Raw genomic sequence first — 20397 nt, 5'->3', positions numbered from 1 at the left:
TGTTTCCAAATAAACTCTTATTTACAGACACTGGGACTTAGCGTTTCCTATTTTCCTTGGAAGGACACAGTTTCATAACCTAAGACTCTGGGTCCCACAGTTTGGCTCTATCGCCTTTGAACCTAGTAATGTGCTCAACAGTCCCCTGATTCACAGGAAATTGATGGCTGACTCATAGATTTTTGCAGTTCTTTTCAAGTTATGAAAATTTGCTAACTAAAATGCCGGGGAAATGTACTCACTGCTATCTCTAGTTGTGATTCCTGAAAGCTGTTATTACAGAATGTGTGTCCAACCAAGTCTGGAAACACAGCCTTCGTTTTTCCAAAAGTCATATGCCATGTCATCAAATCCCCCAAACCAGAAAAAGGGACAATCAGACAACAGATCAACTTTGTGTTATGTCCAACTGCAACAGACTATTTGTGACATAAACTTTGAGCGCTGATCCCTGGAATATAGGTTCATTTTATCGATACAAAAAATATAAAAACAAGGTAAACTGAGGCATTTTCTAAATATTTGGAATGTCTGGTTTGGCATCATGCAATAAAAGAATTATTATCAAATATAGAGAACTATTTTGTGACAATTGAGAGGCATGAAGATTAGGCTAACCTATAAAAAGGTCCAACCTTGAACTAAACAATCAGTAAGCTTGTGTAAGCCTGTGAGGAAGAATTAAAACAGTGTTAGGTCTTACATGCCAAAATGGTTTCACTAAGACACTAAGCAGTGATCATTGGAAAGAACTGATTGGCATTGACAAGTCTGTTTCTACGTGTTCCTGATGTGGCTATGCTGGCTGTGTATGTTCAGCTATGTTCTTAATGAAAACACTAAGCAGTGATCATTGGAAAGAACTGATTGGCATTGACAAGTCTCTGTTTCTACGTGTTCCTGATGTGGCTATGCTGGCTGTGTATGTTCAGCTATGTTCTTAATGAAAAAGGCTACAGGATTAGGATAGGGTTAGGATGAAAGGGGAAGGTGATGTACCATGAGCATTAGTCCCCTGCACACTAAATCCTCCCACAGAAATTATAATTAGTCATATCACATACAGTGGACCCTTGACTTACAAACTTGATTTGTTCACGAGGGCTGGTTGTAACTCAAGTTGGCCAATTGAAGGCTCAGGCTCCTCTACACAGCCTTCAAAGTCTCTCTCCTGTACATAGGCAGATCTCGGGGTCCTTAGAGAGACCCGGGCCCAGGATTTCTCAGTTAACTCCATACAGGAAAGGATGCTGTCAAGTTCCTTCCAGAACTCTTTAAAAGCTAAATCTGCATCTGAGACCATCTGGAAGCACAAGAGGCCAGTATTTTGGGTGTAACTCAAGACTTTGGTTGTAAGTTAAATCTAAAATTCTGGTTATAACCCAAGTTGTTTGTATGTTAGGTCCTTAGGAGGGTGCATTGTATGGAGGCAACTTTTCACATTTACAGGTTATACCGATGGCTTACAGCCAGGAGAACGGGCATAATCTATAAAACACAGTGGAGTAAAAACATGTTCTCAGTGACTATGGGCTGTCTGTACTCTGGACCCTGGAGACCTGCAGGAGGGAAGGCACAGGAGGAGAGAGGCACACTCTGTGGCTATAAAACAGCATCGTAATACCAAAGACACTGGTTCAGTGACCTGGGCCACTGCGTCACAGGCCTCAGATCTATGTCACAGTCTGTGATCTTGGTGAGGCCTATAACTTCAGAAAATTTTCTGCCTCTCATACAGAGTCAGTACACAACTAGACTTTGTGTGACTTGAATTGATTAGTCATATTTTGAGGTTAATATAAAATGTGTATAAATTGTCCTACAAAATCCATGCCTTAGAAGGAAATTTATTTTGAAATCCCAACAAATTATAATAAAAGACCAAGAAAAGAGGCAATTAGAGGTATATGACCTTCTCAGGTAACTAATGAATCCCCTGCCTGAAAAAATGAGTCCAGTGCTCCTAGGAAACAGTGCAAAATTAAGCCCACACCAGAGTTTTCATTCCCTCTCATATTTCCCAGTCTAACAGCCCAGTGAACAGAATGTAGAAACCAATATGTCCAAACTGGAATAAAAGATGCTGTTGTCAATATTTATGTTATTGTCCTGCCCAGTATTCATACTTTGGTGACAAACCCAAATGTTTCCTCTCCCAAGTATGTAAGCATTCGTGGATGCATGTATGCATTTTGCCAAGTCAGATCTCCTGCCTTTGATGACAATAGCTCAGTCTTTCCTGGAGGAATGAGCTTGCCTTAGTGGGAATGAGCATCTCACGCCTCGTGGAGCTGAGGGATTTCTCATGGTACCAAGGCTTTTAGCGATACTACTCAGCACTTTCTAGGGTGAGACGGGGGTCGTGCTAGGAATTGCTTTCACCCCAAATCATACACAGTGAAATATACATCCAGCTGCTCCCTGCCCACTGTAGAAGTGAGCATGCGACCAAAAGTAGGCCAGGCTTCTAGAACTTGAGTCTTGATGATGAGATGGAAACAAGGATACAAACCCCTAAAGCTGCTCCCCGAGGGACTGTCCTTGGGGTCAGACTCCTGGCCTTGTGTGGACCGCGTCCATCTCTTCAGTCCAGAAAATCCCCTCTCTGAAGGACGTGTAGTGCGATTGTGCCACTGATACCCCAACCCCTCTACCTGGTCCAGAAAATAGAACCTGGCACTAAGGAGGAACTGAGGTGGGATAGAAGAAATACAGTTTGAAAGGAGATAAAGAAAATCGTAATTTCAAAATTTTACTTTTTAAAAGACACAAAGTTACCCATAGCTATTCAGATCCACATTCCTTGAGTTAGTTTGTGCTTCTTTCCTTCTAGATCCATCTCACCCACAATTCCTTAAGAATGCTATAAGTCCATGAATTAGTTTAGTTGGTAAAGAAGACAGAAACCTGATCTTAAGATAAGGAACAGATTGAGGGAATTCAAAGACCATCTTTTTTGGGGGGAGTACTGGGGATTGAACTTGGGACCTTGTGCTTGTGAGGCAGGCATGGTACCACTGAACTAAATCCCAGCCAAAAGAATATCTATTAAAAACAAACAAACAAACGAATGAACAAAGTGCATTTGTGTCTCCCACTTGTAAAGTGACCATCTTTTCTTGTCCTGTATGTTAAAACCAATACATCCCACAGACTCACAAATTACATAAGCGTCCACCTCCTCAAGGAAAACATGCAGGTCCCAATTCCAGGAAAGAATGCTCCTCTCTGTTGAGGGTCCACACTCTATCTTCTTTGAATGCATATTTTACAATCTGCCTCTTTCAATGACTTTTCTTCTCTTACAGATGCATCCTGAAAATTCTTTTCTTGTGTGAGGGGAGTCAGTGAATCTGCCACAGCCCCACAGGAGGTGAATCAAGGTTCCTGTCTCCTATCTGGGGAGCTCTTTGAGCCCTGTCCTAGGAGGACCCTGAAGAGATGCTAACTGTAGTTTCACCAGATAGAGAATCCTGAAAGAAGAATTGGACAAGGCACAGAAGTGTACATTTACTGAAAGGAGAAGAAATACACTCTGTAGAGAGAGCGCAAGCTGATAGAAAGGCTGGCAGCAGCCAGAGGACGAGGGGAAAAGGGGCCTCTTGTAATCACCATTCTTGGATGACTTTTCCCTTGTGCAGGGAGGCACCATGGAAAACTCACCTGGCCTGGAGATAGATTTAAACTGCCCAATGGAAAGACCCACTTAGCTTCCCAAAACATGTAAGCCAAACACTGAAAACTGTGCTCCTGCAAACAGCACCAGCTCCAAAAGCAGGGACTGAAAATGTTGCTTTCTGATTGTCTCTGGGCACAGAGGTCAGGAGCCATGGGTTCATTTTGGGTTCCATGTTCTGCACATGTTCTCCAGGTTTTTGTGCCTTTTTTTTTTTTTTTTTTTTTTTTTTTTTTTATTTTTTTTTTTTTTTTTTTTTGGTACCAGGGATCGAACTCCAGCTCTTGCTTGCAAGGCAGGTGGCAGCACCACTGAGCCAAAACCCCAGCCCTGTGACCTTTGATATATTCTGCCTAATTGTCTGGTTTGTCCGACTCCACTGTCCTACATCAGTGGGATTGGATGAGGCACAGGAAGTGAAGGCAACAAACTTTCCTTTTATTCCATGTTTTTTCCCAAACCCAGAAACCTGCAGCATATTTATAGTGTTCGTTATATTGTTCTAAGACTTTCCCATATTTCAAGTATTTCCCAAAATTCTAAACACTTTCTCACTCAGGCATCAAAGGACAAGTTACACTGGACACAGGGAAATAGCTAAAGACTTCATCTGGACAAAGACAGGAGCTCCCAGGATGCCATTTGAACTGAACTCATCCAAAGCGAAAGGTGGGAGAGTTTGGGGCAACTGGGGAAGGGCAGGTCTTAGGCCTGCATGTTTTCAAGTCGGTCTCACTGGAAGAAAAAGGAAACTTTCTCTTATCTTCTTGAAAGGAAATAGCTTTACCCACTGGGATCAGGTACTCCCTGAGTCCAGACTCTCACCCTCCTGTAGAGATGGGAGAGGGGCTTTTCCTTGATGATCACGTTTCAAACGCGGGTCCCATGAAAGGGAAAGAGGCTGGGCCTGTAAAGCTGACAGAACACTTTTACAATTTTTACATTTCAAAGGGACAGAGAGAGAAGTCATAATTAGAAGACTCTGAAGAAAATGCTGCAAGAAGAAAGGTGTTCAGGATCTGAAATTAGGAAGAAACCTATCTGAAGTTGAGGTAAGTAGCGGGTGACAGGCTTAAGGCCAGTCTTAATCATCAGCTACACACCCAGCCCTCCAGGTGACTGGTGCCTTCCCTTTCTGCCTGGTGTGATCACTCAGATTAGGGGAAGACCTGGGTTTGTTCTTTTTAATAAAATGAGTGCCTGTTTGTGATGCACAGTGGTGCTGCTCTTGGACATACCACAAGACTTTTTCCATTCCCTTCCCCTCATTCAGAACATCAACCTCCACTTCTGATATAGAAGCATTAGAAACAAAAAACCTAGGCCACGTGCCCTGGTCTGGCTCCCAGCTCCTTCTCTTCCCCTTTCGGGATGACTGAAGCAGGATGTTAGCAGTCAGTAATGTAGCTTCTAAGCTTTCTGTAACATAATTACAGTTGATTCTTTTCTTTTCTTCTTCCTTTCCTTTTTGTTTGTCCTTCCTTTTCCTTTCTTTTTCTTTAAGCTTCTGGAGATATTTCCAACATTGTTTAGTGATAAGACTCAGACAGAAATCAGTTATAGAACAATCTAAATCAACTATGAAACACTACAAAATTACCCACTGGTAAATTGTGTGGCTGACAATAAAAACCAGCCCTGGCTAGAATAGCCAAGAGCCAATGTGCCTGAGGATGTTTGCAAGACTGCAAAGATCAGGCAAAGTTATCAATTTCATTAGTGTAAAGAGTCCACAAGATTTGTAAACCAATTTCTAATGCATGGACAGCTGGTACACTTTGGACTGAGTGAAAACAGAGAACTTCTGTTTCCTTACAGAAAAACACTGGCTAGTAGGCCTTGAGGAGAGAAATTGCACCGTGTTGTGTAGACAAGATAGGGATGCCTCCAGCGGACAGTCTGGTTCCATGTTTCATGAGGGCAGTCAGACGAAGCAGGCTTCATCTCCCAGGTCCCCCCTGCTCTTCTGAGGAATCCATCAAATCTGTCACTACTGTTTTATAAAACACAAGTAGGGCCCCACAGATCAGGCACTGCCTTGCTGCTTTGTGTCCACCAAGCTTAAGGAATTTGAAGCTCGGTCCCATTCTTCTAGTGTTGGAGGATTTGACAGTCTCTAGGAAACCCCCAGCTCAGCAGAACAGGGGATCAGGAGTCCCAGCTCCACCTGGGGTGGCCTCCTCCTCTGGGTACTGTTTCCCCTCTCAGGGATGGGGAGAATTATAACACATTAGGGGAACGGTTTTATCATCCTCACATAGTCCTAGTGCCATCCAACACTTGTATTACTGCGCGCATTTAGAAACCTTGTTTCACCATGTTTATAGCAGCACAGTTTGTAATAGCTAAATCTTGGAAACAGCCCATTTGCCCATCTGTTGGAAACTGGATAAAGAAGATGTGGTTTTTCTATAAAATGGAATATTACTCAGCCATAAAGAATGAGAAAATAGATTCATTCATAGGAAAATGGATACATATTGAAGATATACTCCTAAGTGAAATAAATAAGTCACACATGTGTAAATACCGAATAGTTTCCCTGGTGTGAATAATCTGCAAAAATACATAAGATCCTAATAAGATTATTGACATTTAGAAATGGGAAGAAAGGAGCTAAAGGTGTAGGGAAGGTGGGATGGGTAAGAGAAGGGTAATAAGGGAAAAGAAAAAAATGTGAGATAATGAAAAGATGAAAATAAAGTGTTTGTAGATGGGGCGGGGAAGAGGGGGTGAAGGGAGGGCAGGGACAAGGGTAAAAAATGAGAACCAAGACTTGTCATGTAGAGGTACAAGATCCCAACAATGAATGTAACTGTACTGTATCCCTAAAATGTACCAATAAACTCAATTAAAGCTGAAAAAAAAAACAGAAAACAAAACCTTGTTTCAGAGGAATCAAAACATTTGCAGGAAAGCAACTAGGAGGCACTCACTTTGGCTGGGGACTGCTGTTGGTTGTTCTTTCGTACCAGCTGTGTCAAACTAGGTGAGAGGAAGAGTGGAGAGGGCTCTGCGGAACTGTACGCTCTGGCCAGTGTGCTACGTTACCCCCAGACTGCTCTGTAAATGGAAACAGCAGTGTTCAGGACGCTGTAAAGCTTATAGAACACAAACGTGAATAAAAAATAAAAAGCATTGTGCACCTATGCAGAGAGATGATCTGTGTCGGGCAAGGAAACAAAACTCAAAAGCATTTGTAGAGATCAGGTTTAACTCCATTGGCACTTCTGGGGGGGTTCCTTTTTCCATTTCTGCAAGCCTGATCTAAGGTCAGAAGTTTTACATGCTTTCAGATGGCTGCAGTAGTTTGATTGAAAAGGCTGTGCTCAAATTTATTTGAAGACCATTTATATCTAGAAAAAAAGTCTTAGTAATGTGCTGCATAACCCAGCAAGCTGTAGGAATGGTATACGTCAGAACTGTCAGAATCCAGGAGATCAGAAATTGTCACCTTGTTCTGAGCTCCTGAGAGCTCCCAGCCCAGGCAGAACCTCCACCCTCCCAGGGGAGCGGGTGTCTCAGGAGTGGCTGGCACTGGGGTTACAGAGAATATCACATGAAAGCCAAAATTAATGCTAAACTTTAATGCTTTGAGTATTGCTCCCTTTATTCTTTATTCTACGTTTTATCATTACTTTGACATGTTTTGAGGTCACCAAACCTCGCTTTAAGTTTAGTGCTGCATATGGCCTGTCCACTTCATGCCAAAGACGGTGTCTGTTTTACATGAGTCAGCACTCTTCAGAGTCAGAACATCTCCGTAAGTCCTTTCTCCTTCTCGTTGCTCCATCGTCTGCTTACTCAGCTGGCACCATCTGAACTCACTCCTCCAAGAGCCCAGCTCTCTGCATCCTGACAGTTTCCTCTTTGTGCTGCCCATTTTCCTGTTCAACGAATTCAGAGCCTCGGGCAGCTGCTGTCTCAGCCCCAGCAACTCAGGCCGTTTTACCCAGCAGCCTCACTTTAACCTGTCTGCTTGGGTTCATCCTAATGCCTTTTGAGGTGGTGGCCCTTTGTGACTTCTCCCAGGAATTCAACTACTTCTCTTGTGAACCGCTCATGGGTCGCTGGCGAGTAGCTGCGTGGGGGAGGTTGGGTCCACGCGCAGCTGTGTGACTCAGCAGGGACCACCTTGTCCAGTGCCAGGTACACAACCTCATCAGACATTCGCATAGGGACAGTTCAGTGTATGTGTATGGAAAATGTTGGAAAAACTATGAATATTCATGATGGGAGAATTCTGCCTTTAAGATGTAACCTCAATGGTGCTGTGTAAACCCACACTTTTACCCTTAAAATCTCTGACTCTGGAAAAACTGGAGAGAATGCAGCAAGCAGCATGACATACCCTTCACCAACAGGACATGGCAGAAAAGAAAAATGGGAGAAAGCCCACTGACGAATAAACAGCGCTTCAGAGAACTGTACCTTACCTACACTCTATTAACAGCTAAAGTATGATCTATTCCTGTGTGTTGAAATTAGTGTTTATTAATAAAACTGGCAATAGTCATATAAATAATTTTAAAATACCAAAGATTGCAAAAAAAAGAAATGTAAAAATGTCTGTAAAAATACATTGCTTGATATTTGGCCCCAAAGATAGTGACCATGAACTATAAAAGTCAATGGAAATATTATAGTCTCCCAAGTTAACAAGTATCAGAAACATTGTCTTCTAGATGTAGAGGGAAGATCTGGTAATCTCACCACCAAAGTGACGTAATATGCATGTTAATTAGTTAGAATTAAACATTCTATTGTGTGTGTATATATATATATATATATATGTATATGTATGCATGAATTGTACATATATATACTTCAGAGTATCATATTGTACATGATAAATACATACAATTTTATCTAAGAATGAAAATTTAAAAAAAATTTTAGAGACAGAATCTTGAATTTACTGAAATTATAGCTAATATAACTTTGCAAAATCTCTCTGTACATGAAACTCATTGTGAGGCTTCACCTGTCCCTCCTGTCCTGCACCAGTAAAGCTTTCTAAGAGATTTTTATTCATTTATTCAACAAACAGGTAACCAGGCTCTCCAGCAGTGGGCTATTCTGAGAACTGTGTCACAGTAGAAGCCTTTGCTCATGATGCCTGTGTTCTGTGGCAGTGGAGCGATGAAAGCAGGATAAACAGGAAAATACAGCAGCACATCAATTCGTGAACACATCTTCCGAGAACATTTCAGTTCCCAAAAAGAAACAATTAGCGGAATTATGCTTCTGTTCTCAAACTCTGCATTGGGCGAGGTACATGAAAGCAGCCTCTTCCCCAGAGTTGTGGAATGAATTAAGTTTGTGTATGAGTGTGCCACTGTATTGGGTAACAGATCTAGAAGATCAGTACTTATCATGGCAGTTAACGTGATAATTAGCTATTTATCTGGACAAATAGCACTTTAAAAAAGTAAATATTTTAGATATACTTACCTATTTAATAAACTGCTTGCCTCATTTTCACTGGAATGATAGTCTTTATTGCTGATTAATTAGCAGAAGGTCGGGGATCAAAATAAACTTCTAATATGACTTCCCTTAAAAGTTTAAGGGAAAAAACATGATTCTCTATGACAGAGATTCTGACAAGTTTCTTTGGTAAGTTGGACTTACAAATCAACAATTTAAATCTTTAGAATTAAGACTAGGGAATGAATTTATCTCTTTGTAATAGATTTGGAGGGAAATTCGACATTATCGCAACAAGGGAGGGGTTTCTCTAGAAAGGGGTGGGGGGAAGGAAAGAGGATTAAAAAAGAACACACATGTGTTGTGTCCATGTACCTACTCTCCACAAGAAATATAAACATTATGTATTGCAAAATGTCCTAATAAAAACCAAAGCAAAAATAAAATTCAACAACAAAACAAGGTACGGAGCAAGTAGAGATTTAATTAATTTTGTTATAGAAACTGATACATGCATAGTCACGATATTTTCTCATCTGTATAAATGTCATGGCAAGCTCAGTGCTTTGTATTGTTAAAGCTCTTTGATTTGTTCTTTTTCTAGAGCCCATGTTTATCTGCAGAGTTTTAGATGTGAGTGAATTTATATAACCTACATATTTAGCTAATGTAATAATATAACACGTCCTTCTGACTTACCACACACTCAGTTTAACCTATATAAACGCCCCAGCACCTCCGACCCTTCCTGTGCTCTTTCCGTATCTTACTCCATTCGTGTCCCAAGAGGGAGCCAGCATTGGGATTTTATACCTCCCGTGTCATTTTCTTGTCAATACACAGCAGTTGTGTAACGTACGTATCTATGTAGGTTTACACAGCTCCACAAAATGTGCTGAAGCGTTGCTTTTGAAATTTACATACCTTTTTCTGGGAGTTTCTTTATTCAGTCCGTATTAGTCATGTTTGCAGGGGTAGTGATCATCACTCCTCTACAGAATTTCATACATAAAGAAATAAAGAGCACTATTTATTTTTCTGTTTTACCAATTGAGAGTCTTTCCTAGCTCATTTTCCTTTGCTGCCCTGGGGGCATTTTGGGCATTTGCACAGGCCTTGTGCAGAGGTACCAGGCTCAGGCGTTGTCTGCCTGGTGGCAAACCAGATGGGTCACAGGCTTCTTTACCCTCTTGCACACTAGTGGCCAGGGCCCCGCTGTACGAACATTGAGGTTTTGCAGAGCTACATCTGGTGTTCTTCATCACTGCTCCACCACTTGGGGCGCTCAGGCTTTCCTGTTCCTAGGTACCAGGCGTGCTTTGGGCAGAGCTCTGGCTGAGCTCCTTTCAGGAGGCCTGGTCATTAGGAGCTAAGTGTGGCTCAGCAGTGGTCAAGGGAAGACTCAGCAAGACTCTCCTGTGAGCCTCTTTGGTAGTACCCCTGGGAAGGGGGTGAGTAGCCAACAGGTGAGGCACAGAAGCCGTCCAACCTGGGGGGATGTGGAGGGAGCCAAGACGGGGGCATCCTGAGAAGGTCATCTCTAAGCCCAGATGCTGCTGAGGGTCACACGTGTATGCTGGTCAAAGCCCTCTGAAGTCTACAGGTCAACCCCAGGTGAGCAGCCCTCAGGGGACCATCGGTGTAAACCTTTCGCAGGCAGTAACAGCCAAGGAGAAAAGACTTACTTTGGATCTCTGGGTCATGGTTTCAGAAGGCACAGCCTGTGGTTGGCTGGCTCTAGAGCAGAAATATCATGGTGGGAGGAAACTCTCTTCCTGTCCTAGGAAGGAAAGACAGCAAGGAAGAATCAGAGAGAAAGAGAGGAAGTGGCTTGTGATGAGATATACCCTTCAAAAGCATGCACCTCCCCGCCCACCAGGGACCTACTTCCTTCAGCCCATTCAGCCACAAGCTCACCAATTAGCCAGTTGATATATTAGTGCCATCCTAATACAATCACTTTCCTCAAAGTACAAACTGTGAGCATTTGAACCTTCTGAGGGGCAATTTAGATAAAAAATATATTAGAGGGGGACTTGGGGAAGGAGAGCTTACAAAATATTTGAATTATTGTGTTTCTACATGTCACTTACTAACTCTGAGCCTTAGTGTTCTAATTTAGTAAGTGGGGAAGTGAACAGGTTTTGTAGTTCTCCTTTTGAACACTCTAGAATCACAGGAAATGCAATCAGAGTTCAATGCCTAAAGGTGGTGCCCACAAGACTCAGCGACTTCCCACAGTCCACCCACTTAACGTAGGATCAATGTGCATTAAGTTCCATGGGCTTTAAGGGGACATCAACATTCAGACCACTGTCTTGGCAATTTTCAAAGGACTGAAGGGCTATGAGAGTAGCTCAGTGGTAGAGCAATTGTCCAGTTTGTACCAGGCCCCGGTTTAATCCCCAATGCTGATCCCCACTCCAAATAAGTGTCAAAGTTCACAACGACAAAAAATGTTAGCACCATACGATCAGCTCTACTGGATAAATACTAAGCAGTTGTGGAGAACAGGACACTCACAAGAATCAAAACAAATACAAGTGGGGCCAGGGATTTAGCTCAGTGGCACTGCACCTGCCTCACAAGCACAAGGCCTTCAGTTTGATCCCTGGTAATGCAAAAACGAATAAACGAACAAACAAACACAAGTGGTCAAATAGACTAAATCAGCACTTTTTCTTCTGTTTTAAAAAAGTAATAAAATTGTTAATATGGGCGAGAGCTAATATATTTTGTTACTAGAAATTCAGCTGTTCCTGACCAGGAAAATGGATTTAAATTACATATTTTACTGTGCTGAGAAAGGAAATCTATTTGCCTGTTGGTGACACACATTCTTGGTTTTGCCAGACAGCTTCTTGTGAACAAATGATAATAGATTCTGACAGGCAAAATCACATTAAATACTTCTACCACATAATTGCAATGAATTTATTGCAGATTAGAATCAAGAATCACATTAGCAGAAGCATTAAGTATGACGCAAGTTCCATTTTCCTTAATGCTCATTTGAAAAAAAAAAAAAATTCAGTTGCCAAGATCCCAAAATAACATCAGCTTGTCTGGCTTGGAGATGTATGGAAATAATGAAAGTGTCTGATTTTATGCTTTCCACTTAAGTGTATATTAGACTAAGTTTTCATTTGACCTATTCTATCAGCAAATGCATAAATCAAGAGCTATTTCCCATGAGCAGCCATTAGGTTGGATTCTTCTGTAATGCGAAATGTAGAATTCAGATACAAAGGGAAAGAATGGAAAGAAAATACTCTGATTGGTCCTCAGGAGGGTTGAGATATAGCAGCACCTGGGCACACTTGAGCAAACAGGTCTGCGCTGTGTCTGGTTCCAGCAGTTTTAAATCAGAGCACATATATTGCACAGGACTGAATGTTAAACTGTGTGATTGTTACTGTTCTGTTTGGCATTTTGTTGTTGATACCCTCTTAGTTTCCCACGATGCATTCCATTTCATATTCTTTCACAAAGTAAGACCTGGTATCTGTGTGTGTTCTTACTGAGCACCAATTCTCTATGTGTGTGAGAAAGAGAAAGAGGGACCAAGAAACGAGAGAGAGAGAGAGAGAGAGAGAAGGAGGGAGGGACAGAGACAGTGAGAGGCAGAGAGACATGGGGTGGGGAGGAAAGGGAGGAGAGGAGAGGAGAGGAAGGGAGAGGACACTGGGGAGAGAGAGGTGCACGGAACTGTATTCATGAGAATGTGTAGTCCTGTGTGTGCACTGTTTATTTAGACAACAGAATTTTCAATGTTAAGTCTATACATTCATCTAATCTTTTACTCTGAGCTATACTTTTAGATTCATTTATTTTTGCAGAAAACATGCCATTTCATAGAAGCGAATGGGGCTCAATTTCTGGGGCATCTCAGGCCGGCCCTTGGTTGAATGCCATTCATTTAGAAACCGATTTTGGCTCAAGTGCAATCACTTAAAATCCCGATTGGCCCTGTGAATTCTTCAGTAGTAATTTAGTTCTACCAACTGACTTTGAAGCGTGGCCAGTTTGTGTTCTGGTTGGCCAGGACCCCCTGAGGAGCTACAGTGCAAACCTTCTCTAAACTGGGAAACAAACTCTGCCACAGCTGGTTTTTAAACAATTTTCCCCATAAATCTCTTTAGAATCATTTTCACTTTACGTCAGAAACGTACACATACATTTCCTGTGAATCCACTCTTCCCTTTCTTAATGAAGTAGTTGGGGTTCTCGTTGCTCTGGAAGGTCCTCAGGGTTTGGTTCTTTTCTCTCTTACTCTTCTTATAAGGGCAGATTTAATGATGGTCTACATGATATTTAGATACAGAGTGAGGCTGCGCATACTCAAGGGTGGAGGAAACTGAGTTAAGGTGGCCACAGACTAGGAAAGCAGGCAGACGGATCAGATTTTCTACCATGGGGACCAAATGATGAGAGACGCTGGCAGAGTCTACTCTGTAACTGGAAGGTGAGCCCGTCTGAGGCTAGGCTTGAAAGGCCTTGGGATCTATAACTTCTGGGGGAAATGGTTGTCTGGGAGAAGGAAAAAGGCGCCCAGCAGGGGGCACCTCTCTGGCCAGGGAGGTAGAGGAGGGTGATGTGAATCCTAGAGACTGGCTGTCTTTCCTCTTCTCCCTTGTATTTTGTCTCTGTCTCCCCTGAAGAACGTAAAATAAAGCTATGGCCTTTGTGGAAAGTATTAGCAACCAGTGGTGTGCTAGCAAACTTGTTCTGCAGAACACGACAGGAGCAGACAGTTTTGCTGCTCTGTCACTTTCTGGGGTGAATTCAAGGTGCTGTTTGCTTAACAACTGGATTGAGAAATTCTGCAATGTTACCAGTAAGTTTGCAGGGCTGGCGCTGGACAGCCCTGGCCCATCACTGCCCCAGAACTAGCACCTCTCAAACAGACAAACAAGGCCTTCGTCTCCAGCACCTCCGGGCTCCTTCTCTTCGGCACCCTCTGCAGTGGTCACCGGCTGCCATCTCTTCCTTCTCTTGGCATTCTTCCCATCTGCCTGGCGGCCGAGGATGGTACGGAGGATCACAGTGTTGCCACGGTGGGGACGGCGAGGATGTGTGAGGTTTGGGTGCACTCAGAGACAATCCCATTCCCTGCTTCGGTGCCAGGGATCATGGTGCTAATGGGAGCGGTGAAGATGAGAGCGGAGGACGTGGGCTGGTGAGCAGGGCCTCCTCGGGGGACAGCAGATCCATCCTTTGTGACAGGCACCAGGTCCTGGAGGCCACAGGACAGCGGAGAGGTGATGCAGAAATCTTTTCCCGAGTAGACAAGGGCAGAGGAGCAAGCAGTGGAGGCAGCTTCCAAATCTGTGTGCAGGGGAGGAAGGCCAGATTTCCTGTGTGATTAATTGATCCCTGAGAACCTAATTACTGTAAATCTTATTCTCAGGAACAAGATAACTGAAATGTGTGTTGCACCTGCAAAGAAATCCATATTAAGCTTGAAGTTCCTGAGATAATTAGGGACCCAAACATGGTACTGCTGATTTAATTTCTTGGCCTCAAATCCCCGGTCTCAGTGCAGAAGTCAACTGTGGAAATCACTTAGCCCAGAGGAGAAGGGTTAACTCCTGGATCGCAATAGGGTTGGGGGCCAGGCTGTCTGTAAAATAGGCAAAGGGGCACAAGCCAGTAACTTTCCATGGGGTTTCCAGGTAGATACGGGGTGTGTTATAGCTGTGACCCTGCTTGGTTAGGGACAAGCTAGAAAGAGGGTAAAATGCCTGGATGTAGTGCATGTAAGGCACAGTATCACTGGGACCCTGCCAGCCTCCTGGGAGGAAGAAGGCAGTGCACTGGCTGCAAGCCAGGCAAGGATGTGAACATCTACAGACGATGCACGTAAAATGCAACCCTGGATGTCTTAAAGCCAGCTGGAGTAAGCAGATGAGATGCAGGAAACCAGTTGGACTGCCCTTGCCATAAAAAGTCATGGAGTTGGGTCTAAAGAGGATGGATTCCAGGTGACGAAGGAGAGGGGCACAGGATGGAGCTTCAAAGAGAAGCTGGTTCCTCAACAGGGAAGCTGAACATTGTTTGAAACTTCAAGCTGGGAGGGAAAAGGTGCTTCCTGGGCTCAGAGAGAAACTGGGGCAGAAGGGGGCCCCAGAACCTGTCATGGAAGCCAGAGACAGCACAGAGGGGCAGGAAAAGCCAGGGTTAGTGTAACAGCCAGTGTGCTTAGAGAAACAATAAACCACATGGAGAGAGAAATACACAGTATGGTCACAAAACACAGTTTGTCTTTAATGAAAAAGACACATTGCTATTCCTCCTGCTCCCAGTGCTTCCAAGAGCTTGGAGCACATCTAGCCCATCAATTACCACTTCCTGAAGTATCTGGGTACCGTCCTCCAGTGTCCTTTTGTGGTTGCCTCAACGTAGAGAACTAAATTAAAATGTTTAAGAAAAAAACCACATCTTCCTTATCCAGTTTCCAACTGATGGGCAAATGGGCTATTTCCAAGCTTTAGCTATTACAAACTGTGCTGCTATAAACATGGGTGTGCATATGTCACTGTTATATGATTCTTTTAATTCTTTTGGAAAGATACCCAGCAGAGGGATGGCTGGGTCAAATGGAATATTACTCAGCCATAAAGAATGAGAAATTAGATTCATTCGTAAGAAAATGGATACATATTGAGGATATACTCCTAAGTGAAATAAATAAGTCACACATGTGTAAATACTGAATAGTTTCTGTGGTATGAATAAACTGTAATAGTACATAAGATCCTAATGAGATAATTGACAATGTGAAATAGGAAGAAAAGGGTTTTAAAGGTGTGGGAAAAGTGGGAAGGGTAGGGGAAAGGAAATAAGGGAAAAGAAAAAAAATATGAGAAAATGAAAAAATGAAAATAAAATGTTTGTAAATGGGGAGGGGAGGAAGAGGTGAAGGGAGGGCAGGGACAAGGGTAAAAATGAAAGTCAAGACCTGACATGTAAAGGTACAAGATCCCAATGATGAATGTAACTGTACTGTATACCTAAAATATACCAATAAACTCAATTCCGAAAAAAATAAAAAAAAAATGTTTAAGACAATTTCTGTAAAATAAAAATATTATGATGTGTCCTCATCTACCTTTTTCAATGGATCAGGCATTATGTGGCTTCACAATGACAGTGAAAGTGACAATGGCAGTGAAAGGTAAACGTTTTGAACGTATTGAGGATACAAAGGCAGCCATAACAGGTGACTGAAGACTCTCCTGAAAGTAGACTTCCAGAGCTGCTTCAGAGAGTTGCAAGACAGATGGAACAAGTGTGCCTGAAGTACTCAGGTGCATTTTAATGGGAGCTAATGACAAGGTGTCCTTTACTGTGATGCATTTTTTAAAATTGAGTTTATTGGTACATTTTAGTGTACAGCACAGTCACATTCATCATTGGATCTTGTACCTTTACAAGACAGGTCTTGGTTCTCATTTCTTCCCCTTGTCCCTGCCCTCCCTTCTCCCTCTCCTCCCCTTCCCATTCACAAACATTTTTTTTCCATTTTTTCATTTTCTCATATTTTTTTTCTTTTCCCTTATTCCCTTTCCCCTACCCTTCCCACTTTCCCCACACCTTTAACCCTTTTCTTCCTATTTCACATGGTCAATTATCTCATTAGGATCTTATGTACTATTATAGATTTGCACACCAGGGAAACTATTCGGTATTGACACACGTGTGACTTACTTATTTCACTTAGGAGTATATCCTCAATATGTATACATTTTCATGTGAATGAATCTAGTTTCTCATTTGTTGTGATACATTTTTAAAGTTTAAACATTAACCATGATTCTTTATCATTCCTTGTAGATAGAAGATAGAGAAATAGATGAAAGGGAGGTAACTACAGATATAGCTAGAAGTAGCTAGACAAGGGTTGCTGTGATTGGAAATTGGCTCCTTTGACCTCGGAGACTTGAGGAGGCCCAACAGTGACCAGGAAGCTCAGGTTGGAGACCGCAGAAGGGGCCGCAGCTGGGCCCCACAGCCATCTCCTCCAGCCCTACCGACTAAAATGCTGACCTCATCCACAGAATCCCTAAAGACGCAACAAGCACACAACAACAAAAGCTTCACCAAGACCTCCAGAATGTTCTGTGGGCCGCAATCATTTAAAATTAACCGGCAAAATCTGACTTCCACAAGGACTCTGAAAATTAAAACGTATGTGATAGAGACAACTCGGGACTGGAGATGTGAAACCAAGGAAAAGGAAGCTATTTCAAGGTCGTGGGTTGAGTCATTAGCTTAGAGAAAACGTGTAAACGTGTAACACCATGTAATTCTGCTTTACGTACTGCAGAAGACTGTAGAAAACTAAAGACAAGGCTTTAGAGTTCCTCGGTGAAGACTTGGAAAATATACCCTTGAGCTGTGCAGGTTTTCCATGCCTATAATCCCAGCACACTAGCAAGCTGCAGCAGGAAGACCCCAGTTCAAGATCAGTCTGGAAAACTTGGCAACTTAAGGAGAAACCTGTCTCAAAATTAAAATACCATAAAACAAGTCACCCAAATTATGCACAATATATAAACAAAAATACCTGAACGGACTTTGTTTGAGAACCAGTGGCCACATTTATAAGCTGAAATGTCCTCCGTGTGCATTTAGACACTATTTTAGCCCCCAGGACCAAAGCAAGGCAACTGGTTGCAGGAGGTGGGTGGGGCCTATGTGAAAACCTACAGGAACAGGAGGAACCAGTTTTTAACAGATCTAAATTCACATAAGAACAACTGTATAATACAGAAGGAATCCCATAAATTCATTCATGGTGAGGAAAACCACGGAACCATGTGGAAAAACCTTGTTACTTTAGCCTTCAACAGGGCCACGATTCCTCATTTTGCTCTCTGAGTGCTGAAATAGTCTGCGGTTGATATCAGTTTCTAGGACTCACTAGTTGCCTCTTTTGGTGTCTGTCAATGTCTTTACCCCTCCTGGCCATCATCTGCATGAGGGAGGTTTTGCTGCCTTTGGGAGGATTCGTGTTTTGTTCTTGTGCATGGCCAGACTGCCAAGCAATAGGATCTAAAAGAATGACTAACTCTTAATGAATGTACCATAAAACCCTGAAGATCAGGTTGAAGTCTGGCTGAGTCAGGAGCACTGCATCCATCTCTCCTGAGAAAACTCCGAGGCCTGTTAGGGCTGGATTAATCCACCCCCTCGGGTGTGTAGAGATCTGACATTAGATAAACTGTTCCTCTCAAAAACCTCTAGAGTCCTGATTCCATTCACCTCAGCCCCTAAAGCATACAATCCAAAGACTAACATGTGGCCAACAACGATGTGCCAAACATCCCGACTCCACCCTGGCTCCACCCCTGCCTTACCCTATACAAGCCTGTGCATTTGCTGTATAAAACGGAAGCATTCCAGAAACCTCCCCGGAGTCTGCGTGGTAGTTCTGTGCCTTGCCGTCCATATCCAGGCCCCTGAACCCTGTTCCTCAAGCGGGCTCGCGGACGAAAACAACAAAGCCCAGCAAGGCAGTGCATCTCCCTGTGGAGCTTTCACTCAAGAAATGTCAGCCTTTACAAACACTGGCTATCCACCAGTTTACCCAGGAAGGAATGAAAGAAGGAAGGAAGAAAGGTGGAAAGAAAGCAATGGAAAAGAATGGAAGAGAGCGGCTGGGTGTCCACCACCTTGCTGCGGCCTTTCACAGGCATTGCTATTGTTAATTTATTGCAAGTGTCTTTGAAGAAAATTGTCACAATTCACTTGAGGAAGCAGACTTGGTATCGTAGATAAAAAGGGTTCCTACTTTCTTAAACTCCTGTTATTTCATCTTTGAATGCTCAGGCTGCAATCACTGATGACTAGAAATGTATGAAGGACAATTCTAATGTTCCTGCATAATAAGTCCGGATTACAATGAACATAGTCTAAACAGAATCCCACATTGGCTCAGAAACATGGGCAACGGTGACATCCCTCTTTATTCCGCTGAACTCATATTCCTAAAATAATGAAAAACTCCTGAGAGACAAAGAAGTTTAATTAACAAAGACCAAGCTCTGCTTGCCTTTGCTTGGACCTCAGAATCTAAATAGACACTGATCTGTTTAAGTGCTAGATTTAGAATCTTTAGGGTATTTAATATAGGCTTGATTTCTTACAGAAGTCAGAAATATCCGGCATGTATTATACCCATAGCCAAAGTCTCTCCATCCATGCAAAACAAAGTCAGAGGTAGGAAAGAGGCCACATCTTGTGTTATACCAGCTCTGACTGGCCCTTGCTGAGAGCCCAGTCGGCCCGGCCTAGGAAGCACAAGCCCACAGTGTGTGCCCTAAGCCTGGAAGACGGGTGCCGGCACAATCAGACCCACACTGCCTGTGGATACAGTGAGGGGCCTCCCCAGCTGACGGTGTTGGCATTTAACAGGCCATGCCTCCCTGAGCTACGGGAAATGCAGGTAGTTTCGGATCCCAGGTGCAACACAATCTGGGCTACCCCAAAGGTGATGAGACCGGATGTCTCACCCAGCAGGAGGACCAGTCTTCATGCACCCATCCGGTGCTGGCCATGGTCACCTTCCTTTGCACTGAGTCTGCCTCTCACCAGGCCTTCTTGTCTCGTAGCTGGCCAACTATGGACTCAAAATGCGAGCCCAGACTTCTCTTTCCAGCTGTGGCCGCTGGGTGTTGTCTCAGATGCCAGGAAAGTGACTAAGACAAGTTCCGTCATCCCAGTCTCCCCACCTCCTTGCAGGACTGGCCTAAGTGTTTCTCATCTGCACTGAAGCAGGGTGTGTGCACTGGAACCTCACTGCTGGGCCTGAGGCCTCTTCTCACCCAGGGACTTCATGGTGCCTCCACTCAAAATCTGCAGCGTCTCTGGCCGCTTTGCAGGTAAACCTCAGGCACCCAGCCTGCTTCTCAGAGCTCGTCACTTCTCTAGCCTCTCTCCTCACATCCCAAGGCTTTGACCAAAGGGGTTCACCCAGAGTTCCATGAACAGATTTCTCCCTTTGCATCTTCCACTTCCTCAGCCTGGGGGTTGGGGGTCCGTCCTCCCTCTCTCCCTCTCTCCCTCTCTCCCTCTCTCCCTCTCTAACCTCAGGCACCCAGCCTGCTTCTCAGAGCTCGTCACTTCTCTAGCCTCTCTCCTCACATCCCAAGGCTTTGACCAAAGGGGTTCACCCAGAGTTCCATGAACAGATTTCTCCCTTTGCATCTTCCACTTCCTCAGCCTGGGGGTTGGGGGTCCGTCCTCCCTCTCTCCCTCTCTCCCTCTCTCCCTCTCTCCCTCTCTCT

The 20397-nt window shown here is 43.5% G+C and overlaps 1 long non-coding RNA gene across 2 annotated transcripts in view; it reads right to left on the bottom strand.

The window, feature by feature from the left end:
- Window positions 1-20397, bottom strand: part of LOC117286332 — a 43083-nt gene that overhangs the window by 9647 nt on the left and 13039 nt on the right. Inside the window, exons 2-4 of one of the 2 annotated variants that reach the window (XR_004517462.1) lie at window positions 10792-10886; window positions 10031-10098; window positions 6613-6739 (exon numbers count right to left, since the gene is read on the bottom strand). This is a non-coding gene — a long non-coding RNA (uncharacterized LOC117286332). The remainder of the gene's footprint in view (window positions 1-6612; window positions 6740-10030; window positions 10099-10791; window positions 10887-20397) is intronic. The other variant, XR_004517463.1, reaches the window with a different exon arrangement.

This window comes from Fukomys damarensis, unplaced genomic scaffold, assembly GCF_012274545.1.
Source record: "Fukomys damarensis isolate Sample0158 unplaced genomic scaffold, DMR_v1.0_HiC HiC_scaffold_1, whole genome shotgun sequence".
NCBI lineage: Eukaryota > Metazoa > Chordata > Mammalia > Rodentia > Bathyergidae > Fukomys > Fukomys damarensis.
This window is presented reverse-complemented; position numbering and strand designations above follow the sequence as displayed.